Raw genomic sequence first — 15,508 nt, 5'->3', positions numbered from 1 at the left:
AAAGCAGATATAGGTGTCTTCCGAAAACTTGTACCGCATTAAAAAGTTATAGTTAACAATTCATCATTTTACAAAGGAAAATATGCAGTTAATAAATTTATCTTTAAATATATTCATGGTTCTGTATAGCTCAGCATCCTTCCTGCTGATGCTTCAGAAAGCATGGGGTGCTGTCAACAGGGAAAGGAGCTCTGTTCCATATATACAATTTACCTTGGAGATCACAATATGGCCAGCTTGCTCACCTTTATCCTATGTGGCTTTTTCATCAACATTATGGACCTTGTGGTCAAGGGATGAAGGTGGGCAGTGGATATCACTGCATCCCAGAATGCTTGAGGTTGGAATGGACCTTTCAGCCTCCTCTGATCCAACCCAGGGCTACCTAGAGCTGGTTGCCTCCAAGGAGACAGTCTCCATAATCTCAGTAGCCTGGTCTAGTGCTCAGGCATCCTCACAGTCAAAAATGTCAGAAGGAAGCTTCATTGCCTCTTGTCCTGTCACTGAATTCTACAGAAAGAGCCTAACTCTGTCATCTTTGCACCCTCTCTTCAGGTATTTACATCGGTTAAGATCACCCAAGCCCGTTCTTCTCAAAATTGTTTTCTGGCTAGTAATTTATTCCATATTTATCTTCCCTATTTTTCCATATTTTGTTATACTATGGTCTTATATTAAACACGGGTTTAAGGCTCTACCACATTTAAAAACATATTACAGAAAAGACTGTGAAAAACAATTTATAGTTTGCATATGTGGATTATGCATCCATTCTAAACATACTTGGAAAAAAGAAGCAAAATAAAGAGCTAGTATATATGTGTTGAAGGACTTTTTAATGCTTTTTTCCCCAAGAATATTATCCCAAACTGTGAAAAGAATTAACTCAAACATTTTTGCTACTTTAAGGTGTATCATTAGACAATGTAGTGTGAATAAAAAAATATGTGTAACATTAATATTCCACAATGCTGTAGCTCATGACAAAGATTTAATGTGAACAGAGCAGGAATTTAATTAAATCATTGTTATAACAGTGCCGTAATTAAGACAGGTTCTTTTTTCTTAACACAGTAGTAGATGTCTGAGATTTAAGCCTTCATTTTTAAATATAAAACTGCAAAAAAAAAAAAGTCTAAATTTCATATGCAAAAAATGTTTCATTCAAGTTGCATCAAAGTAAAACAAAGCAGCATAGATTGTAGTCACAAGGCATGATACCAAAGTAAAAAAAAATAATTTTAAAATTTCAGGATTTATCCAGTGCAATTTACCTCACTACTTCGTTAACCTTTTTGTTGTCGTCAATATGAACATTTGGACAAACCATTTCAAAATCTTTTCTAGCTGAATGCACGTTATATGGGGTGTCCCACAGTATGGCACGGGCCGCCCATTCTAAGCGACACATTGAAACCATGTCCAAAAGAGATCAGGATATAAAGTGCTCCTTTATAAATCTAGGATTTCTTCCAAGGTATCAATCTGAGCAAGCAGAGGTGCACTCAACCCCTCCAATCTAATCAAAGGAATTAGTTACGTTTTAGCTCAAGTATGCAGTGTGAATCCACTTGGGCTGGGAACCACATAATGGTGTTTTATAGCCTTAGACAAATTTATCCAAATGAACGATTTTACAGTCATCATGACCTGATACACTTACCAAGTTTTGTTCCTTTCACTAGCCTGCCCAGGTCGAGTCACATCTACTGATTTAATACAGTATACCCAGCAAGGGAGATCAAGTCCCATAAAGAGGAGAACATCATGTCAGGAAGCATAAAGAGCACTGATCAGCAGAACAGAGCCTTTGAAATGTAGTCTGTATGCTATTAAAACTGAACCAAAACTGAGAAACTCTTATTATCATTCAACCTACAATAGTAACTTAAAATAGATTATAATTATGGCTGGTGTAAATTATTTTAACAATAAAATTTCTAATAATACCATTAAATGTTATATGCCTTTTTGAAATATAACACATAGGTCAATTTTTGATTAAGAGTAAAACTTCTCCAAGAGAAATAATTTCATTAATTCCTCTGATTAATATAACAGTCAACTTTTCATGTGTTTAAATAAATATGAGTGTACCAAAGAGGCAAGTATAACAGAAATGGTTACGAAAATATATTGAAAGCTATTAAATTTAAGCTGAAATTACAGCAATGCAGGTACTGTTTTGCTGTAGAAGGGAGAAACTTTCAGAGCCACAGATTCTTCCCTATGAAAACTTTGCTCTGCAGAATGTCGACATTTCCATTCACATTTTCAACACCAGCTACATTTTCTACTTAGAAGAAAATTAGTTTCATAAAGCTCCACATTTATCATTTCATGGTGTTCTTCACACTTTTGATTCAGCATTTATGAGCTTGCATTGAGCTAGAAGTTTATTATTATCCATTTATAGGAAGCCAACAAAATAGTAAATTATGTATTTGAAAACTTGGCTGGGTGACATTTTAAAAGTTCACTGGGCTTTTTTTTTTTTTTTTTTTTCAGAGTAGAAATTTGTTGCAAACACTCAAGATCTGATAACTGATTCCCATTTAGATGTCATTGAGACATAAGTGCAATGTATTTTCATTAATATTTCATTGTGTAATTGTGTCTTACTTTGACATTGCCATCTAGTAGTTATTTGTCCTATGTCTAAAGAGCAACTTGTAATCAGATAGGTATATTGGAGTCCATTATGTGTCACCACATTCTTAGCATATAGAATGCTATTAAATTATAATTGCTTCTGGTTTATCCCATATGGGAAGATGAAGAACAATCTATAACAATATACATATTCATACAAGAACACACAAAAAATGTTGTCAAATACATCGGGATTTTGGATTCAAATCTTTTATGTCTACTAAATACAATTCATGTTAATGTAACAGAAAGTTTTGATTGTATGCCAAAATAGTGGTTTAAAAAAAAAAACAAGAAGAAGAATGTGACAACAGAAGATGCTCATTTATTAAATATACACAATTGAACTTAAAATCCAAACAAACAAAAAACAATCAACAAACCAAAACCCAAAGTTCCTCTTCTTTATTTTTGGAATAGAAATCACTGTAAAAAGTAAGAAAATAAATAGCAACAATGGATATTTTATGTGAGATTGCTTTAATATGGAATATATTAAACTGTATATGTTATAAGTTCCTAAACTGTTGCAATAATATAGAGTAAAATTTATAGATGGAAATTCACTATTCTATTTTTTTCCATCCTCCATAAAATGAAGTTCTGCTCTGCGTTACTTAGGGATAAATTAAATTAAAGCCATGATCCAGAGTTCATTCTATAGAAGAAACTCACTTTAAATAAGTGAAGTGGAAATTGAAGGTTTATGAGTAAACAATTCATCTACTAGAAGAACTTCATAGGTAAATACATAGGAGTGATACTACTATGAAGAGTTCCCAGAAAATTAGCACTTTGGTAGCAGATAAGCGAAATTCTGAAGTTAAGCAATTAGAAGAAAACTCCAATGTGGCATGTCTTTCGTATTTTTCATTTCCCTGTTCGGGGGGATAGCACCATTCCTGTTGCAGAAGCTGAGGAAGAGACCAGGTGAGTTTGCAGCATCATTCTCCCACTGTGGGCAATGCAGAACATAGTAAGCATGGTTTCCAGGTGCAAACTGTGTTTATATCATACTCTTCTTTTCCCTTAATGCATCAATTCAGGTTGCTCCCTCTGTGAAGAAGTTATGCTGACTTCCTCCCACCAGGAAATTTCAGTTTGCCATAGAAACCTGTATGGTTTCTTTAAGTCATCCTAAAAGTATCTAGCCATTAAATATCTTGTATTTTATTTCCACTTTTCAATGTGCTGTAGATTTCTGTATTAGCAATAACAAACTGCATTGTGAAAGTTATTGAGGGAACAGCTGTGCAATTTGAATCCTGTGTAAGAATGAATTGGTGCTTCTGGCACAAGGGAAGGAATGAAAAGTGTTTGGGGCCTCTGGGAAGTTTCTGCTGTAAGAACAACACTAAAATCATTTCAGTTGTTACCTTTAGCTTTCAGTCTCCAGCCTTTAGAATAGCAGTTTGCTCCTCTGAAGTAATGTTCCACATTGTCTGCAGACTCCAACTGCTCCCTCACTGAGGATATATTTGCTCTGTTCTGATTCTTTTCACCCCCCTAAGGATGTGTACTAGATACCACATGGATGCTGGGCTGGATGATGCTGGTTATAAAACAGTTCTCCTTAGTAAGAAACAGACAAGACTTACGTCAATTATCTTCATTTATTTGTATTATTGTAGAAGGTTTGTATACACTCCAGTCAAGCGCCTTTACACACTTTAGCTCATATGGTAAATACCTCAATATATTTTTAGTGTAAAGAAACAGTCCATGGCAAAAAGACAAACAAACAAACAAACAAACAAAAAAAAAACTGAGTGATGTTGGGAAGCAAGTAGAGCAAGTAGCAATATAACATTGTGCAAACACATATCAAAATTACTGTATTTCATAGAGAATGGTTATCAGCTTTAATCATCATGAAGGCTGATTTTATCCTTGCCAACTTAAATCACAATCAGTTCCACTGAAACAGGTGATATGATAAATACTGAAGAAGAGTCAGCATGAATGAGATAATGATCACACCTGTACTCTTTGAAACAAAAACTTGACTGTATAGACAGAGGTATACCATCATAATTTTACTACTACAGCAAATTGAAAAATGAAAAGTGTACCCATAGTAAGAGAACCCAGTGTTTTTGTCCTGTCACCAACAATCAACATATGAAACTGCAGTCAAAATTGTGTCTACAGGATTGTATACAAGTATATAAATAGATATAAGTATTATAAATAATAAAATTAAGAATTGTGTAAAATCATTTTGAAGATGAAAGATTTTGACAGGTATTTCCAAGTACACTGCCTTTATGATACCACAGGTTCTCTCTTTGATCTTATTTATTTATTTATTTATTTATTTATTTTCAATAAGAAAATGGCCAGAAAGGACCAGAGGTTTCTCAGATTATTATGAGGTTATTTTCTGCATACATTAGAAATACTCATGAAGTGTTTCTCCAAAGGTGCAAATGACTTTGAACTACTGATTGTACAAGAGATGGTTCACCTGTTGTTATGCTTCTTATTGGTGACATGCACTCTTTTGTAAAGTTCAGTACAGAAAAGAGGAAAGAAGATCCAAGCATCACTTTGAACACTTTCTAATATCAGCATACAGAAATTCTAAAGACTGCTTCTACTTTCTTCTTTGGAAAGGGACTTATCCAATCAGTGACTCACTTGGAACTAAGCCACCTTCATAATTACAAGACAAAAGATCTCAAAACAATCGGCATTTCAGTGTAGCAAAATCCCAATTCTACCATTCTGTAATGTTTCCTCAGAAATTGAATAGAATACTCCTGAGATCTGTTTATTAGATTTGTCCCACAGTCTTTGACCTTTCAAAACATACAAAAGATCATGTGGCAAACCACTCACAGGAGTAATTTTTATTTTGGCTCTGACCTCTCCTTTTGACCTTGGGAGAAATGCTTTATGTGTTTGTAGCAGAGCAACTACTTTTATTATTTGAAACAGCAGAAACAACCATTTTTTAATATTCTTCTCATTCTCCTTAAATATACATGCAGAACAGACTATTGCATGAAACTTCTATAATTCTTGATCATTTAACATATAGGTCAGTAGAAAGTATCCATAATTTATGTCCAATTTCCAACCTTGCAAGCCCAGAAACAAACTTATGACACTGAATTGTAGTTAAAAAAAAGGTTGAATATGAAATGCTATTGTTCACTTACAGTGCAGCAATTATGTATGGAACTATTTCACTGGATTCTATGTTTATAACTTCTGCTTTCCTTCTCCTTAAATGTACTGATTTTATCAGGTATTACAAATGGACCTGACAGACCTCTATGATTAGGGCTATCTAGTTATTAGTGTAGGCTATTTTAAATTCCTTATAATAGTTCTATTTTAATTATTGGAATTCAAATTATCTTTCACTGATCCCTCCCATGCTTTGGAAAGTCTGGATTGACCTGTTTCCAGCAGTGAGGACAGGATAATATTACTCCTCTTAGTGCACATGCAAGGTTTTTCCTTGGCCCTAGTTTGAAACAGAATTGGAAACTTGACAGGACTAATTGTAATGCAATGAAAGACATTGCTGGGTTTGTCTTTATGAGAAGACACTTCAATTATATTACAAACCTCTAAAAATCACCATTTTAGACAATGGCTAATCCTTCATTCAGAATTTCCTGATGACACTTCAAGCACTCTATTCACACTAGGCATGACTGAAAAAGCCAGATTCTGTATATGCAAGGCAGAAGATAAACAAGTACGCATACACCACAGTAATCATACAGAAAATCTTGAGGTTCTTGCAAAAGTTTTAGAAGGCCAACTGTATCATTGAATTAATTCAGCAGCAGGAAATAAGGCCTAGGAAGATAAACAAAGCATACACATTATTTTGTTGTAAGAACTACAAAGAACCTGTAAAATCACAAAATGGAGTCAAAATCCGAAGCTGCAGGCAAACAAAATTTTACAGCACTAGTCAAATCGAAGTTGCTGCCAATTTGTTTGGAAAACTGGCAATAACAAAGACTGAGCTATGTGCCTTTTGGATTTTAGAGACTGGAGCTCCATCATTTCAGAGGCAAAAGTATGGCTTAGGCTTCAACTAGGCAATGCCCATCAGAGCTCACCTTTTTTTTAGTATGGATGGCTCCTTGACAATGAAAATCATTTGTAAAGAAGAGATGAAGGCTCTGCAGAGGTAAGCGTGCCTTGACTAAAGAAGTGAGTTGGTTCTCTATATCATAGTGAAGATGCTCAGATTCTCTAGGCTTTTGGGCTCCAGACAATGTACTGGACCCTGAAGATGCTTCACTTTCTGCAGTCCCTAATCCAAACTTTGATTTTTCACCTTCCTTTAAATCTCAATCCCATTTTGCCTTTCAGGTGCCAATTTGCTATTTTTTCAAAGTACGAGGGTCGTTCTCTTTGGGTAAGACAGAGTTTATCTTATGTATTTGAAAAAACAGTTTTGCACTCTCAGATTTTCAAGAATACAAAGGTGAACAAGAAATATCATTTAAATAGTTGAATGTTCTACATTATTAGCAATTCCCCACCTAGTGAAGTACAGATCTTGAACAAAATTTTTGTATTACTCGTTACTCTGGAGAGACAAAATTACATCAGATACTTGATAGAATGGTAGTATTAAAAAAAAAAAAAAAAAGGATGCTCAGCTCCTAGTCTACCTTGTGGCTCACAATATCTATATTCACTGTTACACAGTTTAAAAAAGCAAATCTTTTTTAGTTTTTAGTTCTGGATATGGAATACACTAATTTTTAATGTTAAATGTGAACCAGACACTTAACTGCACTTCTCTTCTTCGCAGACTTTCAAGTTTGGGTGTAACACAGGTTCTCTCTGATTTTCACTGACAGCTACATGCATTTTTTTTTGCAATTTTAAAATGTTATAACAATAAGGTACTAGGAAAATAAAAATTAATTGGAGTGATACCACAGATACTCTAATGTGAGCAAAATTTTATGAAGATATGTTTATTACCATAGAAATGTAGGAATCAATCAATATAATATTTGTAGAAAAACATACCCTTAGCTCATCCTGATAGAAACCTCTTGCCTCTGATAACATGCACAAGTACAAAGTGCAGATATGAGGAAATAACTGGAAAGAAGCCATTCTAGGGTGAAGATCAGTAAAATTCAGCTATATTTCTTGTGTCTGCTGCTTTGCCACTAGAATTTATGGAGGACTTTGAGCCATGTCATCTATCATAGACAAATGCTGAACAAGAAGATGGAACTATGCTGTTCTAGAAAAGCAAACATTCAAGAGCATCACATGAATATTTTTTTTTTGCTTTGCCTTAGTTCATCAAAATGATGAAAATCTGCAGCTTTCTATTCCTATGTCCTCAAGGCTTGATTTTTAGTCATCTTAATGTAGTGCTGTAACACGAATACATGCACACTCATTATTTCTTTATTGTATAATCCTGATCCAGTCAAAAGACTAATGCATCTGAAAAGACCATGAATACTCTTTTCCATATCAGGGTGCTTTCATATACCTATGTATACAGCTATGCCTTTAGACCTTGCAGTGTCATTGATGACCAGACCAGATATTGATCGGCACTTTCACACAGGCAAGACTTTGCTTTTCCTTAAAAAATACATGATACAGCTAACCACACAGTCTGCAGACAGCACCAAGCACATACAGCTGATTACTGAATTGTTGGTGATAAGGAATTATAGTCATTTGTTTGATGGATAAATCCAAGTATACTGGGAAAATGCACACTGAGAGCATGCTTCATCTGACTGTTTCTGTAAGACTCACTGTCTTTTAATTATAGGATGTCTGAACAGACAAAGCAAGGTTTGTGGGAGCTTATATAAAATATAAGGTTTCCTAATAGAAACCTCTACAACAACTAATACTAGAAAAAAGCAGTTTTGAAATGTCCAAGCATCCTTCTGTCTTTGTAAACAACTTGTTACAGGATGGAAGCTAGAACTGCCACACTCACCTCCTGAAGGATAGAAGAACTGCAGTGGTAACTTCTGAGCCCACACAGCTACTGATAATGTCTTTGCTACAGCCTACAGATGGATTGATGAATCTGTACAACAGCTTTGGTTGCAGAAACACATTAAGCCTATAAAAAATGCTCTTCTGAAATGGAAACAAATCATATTCAATACTATATTAATTGAAATTACTAATTGGTGCTATATGGAAATACAGGAAGTACATCCTTCAAAATTAAACCCCAAACAAAAGTGATAAAATCCAAACCCAAAACATAATAAAAGATTTTCAAAAAGTGGCAATGAAGGACAGGAGAAATCAATATCAGCATGATTTATAAAGAAGCATACACAAAGAATAATATGCCACATCCTCGGGTAAGATTGATAACACAACCAGCCAACTTTATTTAACTGCTCTCTTTGTAAAGGACCAAATACGTAGCTAAATGCTAGAGAGATACTGCTGAAGGTTAACTAACAAATAAATGCTTACAAAAAGCAATGGTTTGTGATAAAAAAAAAGTCTGATGAATAAAAAATGGAGGGTAACACAGCTTGGACTTCCCGCTCATAGATTGTTTATGTGACTAGTCACGTAGAGACAAGCAATGATGTGGTGTATCCATTTTGATCAATGAACATGGAAAATGACTCAAAGGGAAAAAAAAAAAAAAAAAAAAAGCTGTATTCTGATACCACTAGCACATACTGCTAATGAGTAGCTCTGCTTTCCATGATTTCAAAATGTCACAAAGTAGACACCATTTACTATGCTATCAGACTTTTAATCAAAATGGACAGCATTGTTTTTCTGAAATAGTGTATGCTGCTACTTATGCTTCTTAAATCTAATTTAATAGTCTTGGTGATTATGTATATTGAAACAGATAAATTACCAGCTTGGATACTATTTATGAATGATGATACTATTTATAGTGCAGACATGACAAGAAAAATAGTATGCAGGATGTACATATATATGACTCATATTGCTCTTTTTCCTCTGTTCCTCAGTAAGTTTCCCTTTAACAGCAATTATCTTATTTATTACTATTTTTTGGATGGATGGGAGAGGGAACACAAAGAGGCAAGCAAAGGCCAACCAGCCCCATGAATATCCCCACAAACATTCATGCTGCAAACTTGTGTTTTGTAGATCATAAATTGCCTTATCAGGGGAATATAAACAACCTTGGACTATAAGCACTACACTGAAAATAGTCCTTAAATCAAGATATCTTGTCAAATGATGTACATTTTTTTAAAAACTACTCTCTAGGCTGTTAGATTAGCAGTTCACTTTCGATTATTACTTCTTTTATTAAGGAAACTTAAATCCTGTTGAGAAGAGCTTATTTAGGTTGAGCTGTCACCTTTAGCTTCAGAACATTAAGTCTTGACAAATGCTTCTTTTGAAGTCTGACACCTGTTTCTTTGGCATTTCCCACTTTCAGGAACTCACTAGACTATAATAATACTCAGCACAGCAGAAGTAAAGAGAATGAATTAAAGCAGAAATGCTTTTAGACGTGAAAGAGCAGCACAAAAGAGCATCCCCTCGCTCAGTTTTCTCAGTAGTTTAGATAGGAACTCAGGAGAGCTCATCTCAAAGTTGTATTTTTTTCTTTAATAGGTATCTAATGCCCATGGAAGAAGGCAGATTAGCAGCCCTAGAGACCAGACAGTTCTATCTTAAAACAGATACGGATCAGCAGGAGAAGCCAAGTTTCTTTGCAGCTGCTTTCAGAAGTACAGGGAAACATACTTATTATTAAGACCTTCTCTTAGGCCAAATATTAGGTATTTGCTCTTTCTGTAACTGAAATGCTTGAGGGAAATGTTTCTCAGACACATTGAAACATGATTTTGTTGGATTTTCCATTACACTTTGTCTTCATGAAGATTTTAATAGTAAATTTCTTCAAATATTTATTTTTTGGCTTGCAGATGAGGAAGGTCTAGATCTAAGAAATCACTTAAATCAATGAAAACAACACTCATTGACTCTCTCCAGTCTACAGGGCTAGATCAAGTTTGTTTACCTCTGCTATGCATTAAGCCACCATATCTTTGTTTCTGTTTTTTTTCTCTTTATTCTGTAGATCTTCAGTAGGACTTTGCAAAAGATATTGAGAAATACACTCAGTAGTAACTTGAACTCATTTCTTCAAAAAATCATCTCTTCTGGATAATTCAAAATCTGTTTTTAGTTTTTCAAAACAGATTTTATCCAGAGAATAATTTTTTCTATAGCCAGTAACAATTTTGGCCTGGTTTTGTGAAATATTCATCGTGATGGAATACATATTCAGTCTTATCCTGAAAACTGTAAGAATCTGTAACAAAACCTATTGGATTTATTCTACTGAAGACAGATTTCAAAATAGAGACAGGATTGCAATGCAACTTGAATTCTATACCAGGAATCTTCTGAAGTATAAAAACAACCTTCTAGAGTACTTTTATATAGCAATAATCTTTCTAATCAAGCTGATAATCTTTCAGGACTGTACTTTACAGCAAACTTCAGCAGTGCTTATGCCTACTGGGGATTTAATAAAGAGGAGCGTCACAGGGACCCTTCTCCCCAGGAGCAGCTTGCAAAATACTGAGAGCAATGATCACACACAGGATCTCAAACAAACTACCTCTGAGCCTGATTCTGACAGATTCCCATTTGAAGACTCCCACTCTACTGCCTTTGAATGTTTTCAGGCCTAAGTTGTTGTGTATATATATTTAAATACATGGAGAGGTCACTGTTCTTATTTATGTGGGTAGATGTGATGTGTAGATTTTTACAGTTGGTGGATGCATTATAAAAATAAAACTCATTAAAATAAACCAAGAATCAGAAAATTATACAAATGTGTGCACAGACAACCTGCATGCAAAATACACTATTATGATATCTGAAAACTGCATGTAAACATGAGATATTATTCACTACACGCAAATGTAGGATATGCTGAGAAAACTTTAATCATTTATAAACCAATGTCAAATGTTTTCTTACCTTACTGGACTTAAAAGAAAATGAATCCCTTCTTAATTAGGTGAGTGGTCTGCACTATATATCCCATCTGAAAAAATGAAATTGAAACAACTGAAATTATGTTAGCCATGCAGAAAATTATAAACTGCTAGCAAATCTTTTAGTAAGTACTGGTTACTCTTCTAGTTGGAACGAAAAAAGAAAAATCAATGCTGTAAAGCACTAACACTGGTGCTGGAGTATTTACAGTCCAAATCACCATTCTAACTCAAGCTATATAGTTTAGTTTGCAAGAACTGCTTCAAACTATATGTGAAGCAACTGGAAACTTATAAATAAGAAAGACAGTTATCATACTCCAGTCCTTATCACAAGACTTACTGTTTTCTATAGAAAAAAAAAAAGAACATGAATAAGAAAATCTCTAAAGAAGTAAACAGGTTGATCTCAAGCTCATGTTATCCTGCCAAGGATAGTATAATGAAATGAGTATGGAAGAACTTCTACCTCTGTCAGTCAGGAAATGTAAATGTCCTTTTGCTACCAGGTTTTCATACCAACATACTTCTTTCTTTCGATATCCTTAAGAGTGTACATAAATCATAAAATTATAGCATTCATTAATTCAGTTTCAAATGACTAGAGAGCATGACTGCATGTAGAGGTAAAAAGGAACCAATAAGGTTTGGATATTATTAAATGGAAAAATCACAACTGTAAAATGATTGAAGTGAAGGGGGAAGAACAGTGGGCATAGATCTGGCCAGTGAAGGAGCAAGAAGAAGGTCCTGATGCTATATGCACATTGCTACCTATGCATCTTGCCATAATGAGGTAAGTGCTTAAGATTCATGTCTGAAGGCAACGGGCTACCCATCACATAGATTAGTGGGATTTGTTTTGGCATTCCCAGTGGTGCAGTGGGAGCAAAGCTGCTGCGTTGCAGTAAGCGGCTGATTAGCTGCGTCTTGTTTTTGTGTCAGGCAGTAGTTTCCACTAAATTCCTATGGGGCATTCAGAATACAGTCATTTGCTTAACCATTTAGCAGTGACTTGGAACTGCTTCATATGAAAGAGAAGAAGCATGATATATTGCGATATACTGCCTTCCTTGGTGCTCAGGAAGCATGGAGGCAGGGAAAGGGTGGTCAGAGACACTCCAGCTGGAGCTGAACTTGAAGATGGGCTCAGGGCATTGAATAATATGAGGTGGAAGGCAGATTTTGGGAGAACAGAGAATCTTTGCTGGTGATAGGGACCATGACCAGACATTCAAGCATGCTAACATTGGTTGAGAGTGCCAATGGAGAAGATAGAAAGGAAGCTCAGGTACCAATACTTATGCCTACGAAAAGTTTATCTGAAGATTTTTTTTAACAAGTACGTGTCAGTTCTGACTTTCTTTATCAACTGATAGGTTACTTAAAATACAAATAGCAGCAACAAATTCACTTTGTATTATAAAAGATTTAAAGTACCACACTGCCGATAACAAACTTTTTGTATTAGTAAATGTGGATTATTACAATATATTCAGAGAAACGGAAAACTTCAAAAAATTGTGCAAAGTTATGAAATCTAGATACATCACATATAAGAAAGCACAGAAATTCAAATAAATCAACAAAAAAAGTTGAAAATCACTGTCAACTTCCACCTATCATTATCATTCTGCAGTATTCTTCATTCTGTAACAGTATTTGGATGACACATAACTACAGCTGAATACTTTTTAATGAATAATTTATTTTACCAATTTTCTGTCTTTTTTTTTTCTGTGACATATCCATGAATAAACAGATCACACTTTTCTTTATTCATAATTTAAAATTCTCTGACAGTCCCTCCTCAACCTGTTTCCCCTTTACAGTGTTTATAGTGCTTATGTTGCTTATATGGATATTCTAGATTTTGAAGTTGGGAAGGATTGGAATCTGAGCTATGCAGTTCAGTCGTGTGTGGTCATAAATCATTGTTTTTACTTCCCAGTTGGACTCTTCTGAAGTAATTGGGTGTGAATGCGCATGGAGAATAAATTAAACTTAGCTTTTTGTGATCTTATATGTAAAACCAACTCTCTCTGTGCATTGGCACCAATAAAACGGAAAAGGAACTCCACAGAAAACTAACACACAAAAGGCATGAGCACAGCTGAAAGGAATTCATTTAAATATTCATATGAATATTCATGCGAATATTTTGCAGTATGTTTTCAAATTAACCATTATGAAAACAACCTCCTCCTTACTAGCTTCAACTTTGGACTGCTCACCTGTTTTTGATGAGACCATAGGGAACACTGTAGTGGTTGAAAGGAAGGACAGGCTTGGGGCTATTGTCGGCCTGAACTCCAGTGAGTCTTTTTTGGACCCAGGCCTAAAGGCATCTCTTTTCCACATCACAGTTGGTCTCTTCAGCAAAGGAAAGCAATGAGAATTTTGGAATGCTCAATGTGAAAGCTACAGTAGGGCTGTTTCCTGGGTAGGATGATGGAGAGGAAGAGGGGAACACCCTGCGAGCTAACACTATGGCAAAATTTCACTGCTGCAGAATAATCAGGCACTTAATACATTTATGGTGGTTTTGTATTATGCGTGGAGCACAGATTTCTAAACCCCAGATCAGATGTCAGCACAGAAATACATCATTCACATTAGCCAACTGGAGGTGCTATGCATTCCCCATAGCACCCAGCTATCTCTACTTGGTAGGTGCCAAAGGGAAGAGATGCAGCCCTAGACTTCTATTAACAGTTATCACAACTTCACATAGATTTCTAAGGGATTATGAGCTTATAGAAGCTAAAATCCATTCCAAGAGAGGTCTACACTACTAGATATGATGCACTCTTAGCAAAAAGTAAGTTTAAAGATAGACAAAATAAAACATCTGTGATAAAAATTTAAGTCAGAAACTATGTTCCACGAGCAGAAGTAATGCTTAAGGCTTTTCTGAATTAGTATATTTGAAGCACATTGCTTCCTAATCTATTTTGAAGAAATGTTTAGGGATTTTATTAACATAAAACAAGATAGTGAGAGCAAATTTGATATCAATTAACATACTAATTAAATGTCACTTAGTAGTTTTAGCAATTACTTGATATTTAATTAACCACTTGAATACCTTGGGAGATCCAGATTATTGTACATGTAATCAAAGGGCAATTTTTCTGAACCTGTGGGTATATGCTGCATGTCAAGACAATCTGTAGATAGCAACAAAAGTAACTTTATGCACTGTGACCTAAGGTACACTGAATTGCTCTGTACTCAAGAGATTAATTTACTGATTTGAATGCACTAAGTATCAGCTAAAAAGCTTAGACATACCTCAAGTGATTAGGGGTCTACACAAACAACATGAACAACCGACAAACTATCAATGATTTTAATTCAAGCCACATTTTTAATTTGTACTGCAAAGCTGTATTTGCATTTATGAAACTTGTATTCAGTCAGCTCCTTTTATTTTTAGCAAACAGCTACAAGAATTGGAGAGTACGAAAGCAACTATTTTTAGGAAAAAAGTAATTAAGGAGCGCAGGTATATTAGCAAACTCTTCTGGACTGTGTTCACAGAGGCACCATGTTCTGTATGAGGGAGATTTCCTGATGGAACATTTCTGTAGCATTTTAGGAAGAAAAAAAGTTTAATCACTCAGCAAATAAGCACAATCTCTGCCTATTGAATTGCTATCTCCTGCAGATGAGTCTCCTTCTTCCCACACCTTCTGGAGCGATGTCTGTGTCATTCAGCTCCAGTTGTCATCTTGAACTCTGCTGTCAATGACTTCCCACAACTACTTTAGTAGTCTCATCACTACTGCAGATACAGTACTAGAGATTCATTCTTTTTATTTTCTGCCACTTTTCTAAACAGATATTAACAACTCCCC

The 15,508-nt window shown here is 35.0% G+C and overlaps 1 long non-coding RNA gene across 1 annotated transcript in view; it reads right to left on the bottom strand.

Moving 5' to 3' along the window:
• Nucleotides 1-3,265: 3,265 nt before the first annotated feature.
• Nucleotides 3,266-15,508, bottom strand: part of LOC104912169 (uncharacterized) — a 61,650-nt gene continuing 49,407 nt past the window's right edge. Inside the window, exons 8-10 of the long non-coding RNA XR_014884991.1 lie at nucleotides 11,632-11,698; nucleotides 8,612-8,757; nucleotides 3,266-6,468 (exon numbers count right to left, since the gene is read on the bottom strand). This is a non-coding gene — a long non-coding RNA (uncharacterized LOC104912169). The remainder of the gene's footprint in view (nucleotides 6,469-8,611; nucleotides 8,758-11,631; nucleotides 11,699-15,508) is intronic.

This window comes from Meleagris gallopavo, chromosome 9 (assembly GCF_905368555.1).
Source record: "Meleagris gallopavo chromosome 9, MGAL_WU_HG_1.1, whole genome shotgun sequence".
In the NCBI taxonomy this organism is placed as follows: Eukaryota; Metazoa; Chordata; class Aves; order Galliformes; family Phasianidae; genus Meleagris; species Meleagris gallopavo.
The sequence above is the reverse complement of the archived record's forward strand: the minus strand, read 5'-3'. Positions and strand labels throughout refer to the sequence as shown.